Here is a 6,000-nt window from a genome sequence, read left to right as displayed (position 1 = left end):
TTGGCTCATGCATGGAGGGTTCGTCCTGAGGGATTCCAGCGATGACTGGTAGTCACCGTTGGGTTTCCTGCGGAGAGGATGCTTCATGACTGGGTGGAGTAATCATCTTGGAATAAACGTACTCTTCAAAGTGTATCCTGTTTCCTCGCTTTCTTCCATTCTACATTTGGCGACGATTGGGAAACTCCACCCACACCCACGCCGAAACTTTCTACATTTTCGCGACCTCCTTGACACCGAGTTCGACCTACCTCCGGTGGTTTTCATCAGATTTAAATGAAGATTCCGGTAGGATTTGCAATGGTCTCTATTCTCGGTGGAGGTATGTACTTTTAACTTTCATGGAGTGCGATTGGTGAATTAAGGAGCCCATTCACTGGTTCTTTACTGGAAGAGGAGTGTCTGGAAATTTTACGGAGCTGGTTATCAGCTCACTGCTTGTGCTTGCAGTCTTTTTCCTTCCACAATTGGCCAGTGAATTCAGATTTTCTGCCTGTGACGTCTGTTCGTGACTTTTCCTGATTTACGAGTCTCTCTGGTTGGCTCACTTGTGTTTGCTGGAAAGTCACTATCTCTGTGATTTGGGGAATACTATTGGTCTATGACTGACGTCAATGATTGACGTAAGACAGCGTATTGCTACAGCGATAGGCACGCTTTGATTTTATCTCTAATATTATCGCCCATCTTAGCGAATGTACTGAGCACATCGTTCAATGTGTATTGTTTTACTGATGTTCATATTTCAAACACCTCTAACACCGCGTATCTTTACAGCGATACGCACGCTTTCTCTGCACTCTGTTATTTTTTCATTTTTTACTGCGCGTCTCATCATTACAGCAATGCGCACGCTTTACCTGGTATCCTAGCAACGCTTACTTATTAAACATCGCGTATTATTGCAGCGATACGCACGCTTGACCTGTAACCTAGCAACAGCTATTTGGTTCGTCTTTTCAGCGAAACGCACGCTAACCTTTCAATTATTCATATTATTAGCTCAACTGCGTGTCAATTCAGTGATACGCACGCTTACCCAGAAATTAGCATATTAACCACATATTTTAGATTTTTGTCTAAATTAGCTAGATGTTGTTGATGCTGTTTCTTCTAAAATTTCATTATTATGATTTTTGATCTACGTTAACAACTCAGTATTAGTTTGTGTTGTTTATTTAATTCTTATTTAAACAATATATATATATATTTTTTCATTTCATTGAATATTCTGTGGTTTATCTTACAATGTCTAATAACCAGTGGCAACAGGTTACACAGCCACCCCATTTCCTTAGTAAACCAGGTACTCCAGCGATCATTTGGTCTGAGTGGTTTGGTCTTTTTGAGAACCACCTTGTTGCTATCGACGCTGTTTCTTATGCACCTGAATGTAAATTTGCTATTCTTTTCGGTTGTCTTGGACAAGCCGCACAAAGAATTTTCCAGAGTGTTGTTCCCATTCCTCCCCCTGCTCAATCTGGTGATCGTCAATGGAATGTTTACCTCGAAGCTGTAGCTTGTTTAAAGAAACAGTTCTCTGGGGAACCAAACATTATGTTGGAGCGTCATAATTTCTATACAAGAAAACAAAAAGAGGAGGAAAAAGTGAAGAATATATTTCAGCACTTAGAGTTCTGTCAGTTACATGTGGTTTTGGTCCTTTATCAGATAACTTCATAAGAGATCAATTTGTTTTTAACTGTGCATCCAGCAAGATTAAATAAAGAATCTTAGGGTGCAAAAATCCCACTTTGAGTGAAGGTATTGACCTCGCTCTGAGCATTGAAAGTTCAACATTGTCTAGTAAAGTGATGATGGAGTCAGCTAAGGGTGGAGTTATTATGGTCAATACAGTAGACTGCGACCAAGACAATGACATATGTGCGATTAATTCAAGACCAAAAGCCTCAGTTGTTACTAAATTCACTCAAAAGAAACAATCTATGTTTTGTTATAGGTGCGGTTCTAAAATCCATTTAGGGAACTTTCCAAATTGTCCTGCTATAAAAAAACATTGCATAATTTGTAAGAAAGTGGGGCATTTTCAAGGGGTGTGCAGGAACGCTAGAAAAACACCAAGTATAAATTTTGTTAACTCTGATGTTGATGATTGCTGCAATTCTTTTAAAAATATTGTAGTGACACTTGATTGTAATGGTGATGTATATTCAATTAAGGGTCCATTGTGGTCCGCAATAATCGATAATGTCCCGTTGCAGGTAATGGCTGATTCAGGGTCACCTTTCACGACTTAAGGGATTCCACGTTTTATGAAATGTGGGATAGGAAAGTTGTTCTGTTAAAATCCGATGTCAATGCTAAGGCATTTGGGGAAAAGGATATTAACATGATTGGTTATTTCCCTGGATTAGTTCAATGTCTCGGAAGAGAAACCATGACAAAAATTTACGTTGCAGAAAAGGGGAAGAACATAGTGGGATGGAGAGATCTCGCCCGCATGGGTTTATATCTAGTACCTGGGGACGAGAATCCCATCAAGCTTGGTAATCTACCATTGTCTACTATTGATTGTGACATTCCTGAATCTGATCCTGGTGATGTTAAAGAAATTCTGTCAGAGTTTAAACATTTGTTTAATGACTCTGTAGGGAGTGTAAAGGGTTTTGAGCACAAGATTAGGTTGATCCCCGGGGCCCAACCAGTCACTCACAAAGTTCGGTCAGTACCTCTGAGTGTTCCGAGCGAATTAAAACAATCTTTAAAGATGTTGTGCGACCAGGGCATCATAGATTCTATAGATTCTTCTCAGTGGGTCGCGCCCATCGTTGTCGCGCGTAAAAAGTCTGGTGAAATCAGACTTTGCGCGGACTTACGCTCGCTAAATAAGAATATCATCATAGACTGCCACCCACTCCCTAAAATCCCCGATCTTCTGGCGAATATCGGTGAGGCTAAATGGTTTTCGCTGATTGATTTAATATCGGCATACCATCAAGTGGCTTTAGCGTAGGAATTCCAAGAGTTACCAACCTTCATTACCCCTTTTGGGGCATACAAGTTTTTACGCCTACCATTCGGCCTGGCTTCGGCCGGAAGTGTATTCCAGAAGCTTATGGATTCGCTGTTTCAGGGAGTAAAGGGGGTGCAGGCGTATTTGGATGACATCATAATTTTTGCGAGATCATTAGAAGAACACAATAAAATTTTGAGACAGGTGCTTTCAATTTTAATGTCAAAGAACATGACCGTCCGCAGTGACAAATGTAAGTTTGCAATCAACGAGATAGATTATTTGGGTCACACTGTTTCTCATTTGGGTATTAGACCACAATTCTCTGTCATTAGAGCCATCAAGGATGCCAAACACCCCACAGACAAGGATTCTTTACGGTCTTACCTTGGCCTGGCAGAATATTATGCCAGGTTTGTCCCTTCTTACTCTCAGTTAGTCGAACCTTTGCACGTGTTACTAAGAAAAGGTAACACTTTTGCATGGTCTTCTGAGCTCGAAAAGGTATTTAGTGAGATTAAGAGAATGATTTTATTGGCAAAAGCTATTCAAGCTTTTAGGGAAGACGCAATCCCAGTTATAACAGTGGATGCCGGCATGTCTGGTCTTGGAGCAGTACTGACTCAAAGAGTTGGGGGGCGCAAACAAACTGTTGCATTCACCTCAAGGTCCCTTGAATCGTTTGAGCAAAAGTATAGTACGATTAAAAGGGAGGCTCTAGCCTGTGCCTGGGCGGTGTATACGTTCAGAATGCATATATGGGGCAGAAGATTCGAGCTGGTTACTGACCACAAACCATTGATTTATATCTTTAACTAAACTAATTCAGCCAGTATGTCTGCAAGATTGATGAGACTTGTGTCCAAGTTGCAGGAATTTCATTTTGTGGTCAAGCATATCCAAAGAGGTAGGAATTTTCGAGCGGATTGCCTTTCTCGGTTGTCTATGTTGGTGGATGATGATGAGGGTGTTGATGTGGAAGAGGTAGAATGTGTCACTTTAGTTGATGCAGTGTGCAAGACGAATACTGTTATTTCTGAAGGAGATTGGAAATCTGCTTAAGAAAGTGATGTTACCTTGCAAAAAGTTATTAATTATTCCACACGTCATTGACCTGAACCCAGATGTTTAGAGGGAGATTTACGCAGGTTTGCCCAGGTTTCAGAGGAACTCTCTGTGGAGAACGGAATTCCTTGGAGGGGAGATAAATTCATCCCTCCATTCAATTTGCGTTCTACAATAATTAACAAGGCTCATCAAGGCCATTTGGGCATTACCAAAGTAGTCAGGCTTATGTAAAGTATTTGCGCAACAGACACACACATGGAATACACCACAAAAAGATTCCATGCAGGTTCAGAATAATAGAGTATATTTATCTGAGTAAAACATGACCGAAATGGCAACATTCCAATCAGTAGAAGTCAAGATATGAATGTTTAAAGATTAAAGCCAAAAAACAGTGCTCAGAACTCACTAGTGGTCAACAGGTTAATTGAGGTCTCGAGGGACCGGTGCAATTTCAAAGTTCAAGCCAACTGTGACGGAGGGCATGCCAGCTAGAAGACCCATGCAGGGAAAGAACCTTTGATCGAGCAAAGCATTGACACTGTAAGCACAATGCGTTTATCTTTTGCATGCAGTAGGGCAGCTGCATGGCAATTGAGCCTTGCTGAGGTGAAGGCAATGCGTTGTCGTGCAGAGTGTCATCGCTGGGATGTGCAGGCTGTAGAACTGCTGTCATTGAAGAGCCTTTGTGATGCTTTGCAATGCTTCAGTTCTGATTGGCGCTAAGTGAATGATGTATTGGTTTTGTAACAAAACAGCTGCAGAATGCACTTCTGGGGACCAACACTTGGAGAGGGCACATCAGGCATGGGTAGGACTCACAGAAAGCAGACTCCAGCAGCACCAGCAGAATTGCAAGACATAGTTTGTGTCCCTGAGACTTCACCTGGAGGCAAGCCAGAACACCCTTGAAGATCACTTGGACGGAAGGTAGAGTCCAGCTCTATTTCAGCAGAATCAGGCAACAGGGCAACAAGCAGAAAAGCTGACCTTCCAGAAAAGCAGTCCAGTTGACTCCTTTAAGCAGCACAGCAGTCCTTCTGATAGAGATTCAGTTCAAGACCGAGAAGTGTCTGATTTCAGAGGATCAGAGACCCAGTATAATACTCAAAAGCGCCCTTGATGTCGGGGGTGATTTCAAAGCTGCTCTCAGAAGTGCACAATGATCCCTTTAAACCCAGTCCTGAATGTTAGGCTATCGGTTTGGAGTAAACAGTGCTATGAGCCTCTCCTTCCTGTGTCTGTAGCTGTCTAGAAAGAATGCTCACAGTGTAGCTGTCACTCACCCAGACATGTATTGGAGACAAGTTGTCAGGCACATAGAGCAGTAAGTGAAGAGAAATGTCCACTTTCTAAAAGTAGCATTTCTAAAACAGTAATTCTAAATCTAACTTCACCAGTAAGGAGGGTTTATCAGTACCGTTCCAAAGATATGAAACATGAAAAAGCTAATCCTCTCTGAACAGCAATTACAGCTTATAAGTGCATTAAGCTATTCCCACTGCGGGCCTATGAGAGAGGTAGGCCTCACAGTAGTGAAAAACGAAATAGGCAGTTTGTCACTACCAGGACATGCCAAACATAAAAGTACATGTCCTAACATTTACTTACATAGCACCCTGCCCTTAGTGTTTCTAAGGGTCTACCTTAGGGGTGACATATGTAGCAAAAGGGGAGCTTAAGCCTTGGCAATTAGCGTTAAATTCCGAATCGAAGTGGCAGTAAACATCTGACACAGGCACTGCAGTGGCAGGCCTGCAACATGTGATAAAGGCTACTTCTGTGGGTAGTCATTATTACCCTATATAATGTTTTAGCTCTGGCTTGACAGTGCAACTGTCTCGTGACATTTTAACCTATACTAGTATTAATCCACAGTGCTCTGCTTCCACTCACATACATACATATCAATTCCCATGCTATCTGTTTGTAATGCTTCACATTACCATACATCATTC

Source organism: Lissotriton vulgaris, chromosome 8, assembly GCF_964263255.1.
Source record: "Lissotriton vulgaris chromosome 8, aLisVul1.2, whole genome shotgun sequence".
In the NCBI taxonomy this organism is placed as follows: domain Eukaryota; kingdom Metazoa; phylum Chordata; class Amphibia; order Caudata; family Salamandridae; genus Lissotriton; species Lissotriton vulgaris.
This window is presented reverse-complemented; position numbering follows the sequence as displayed.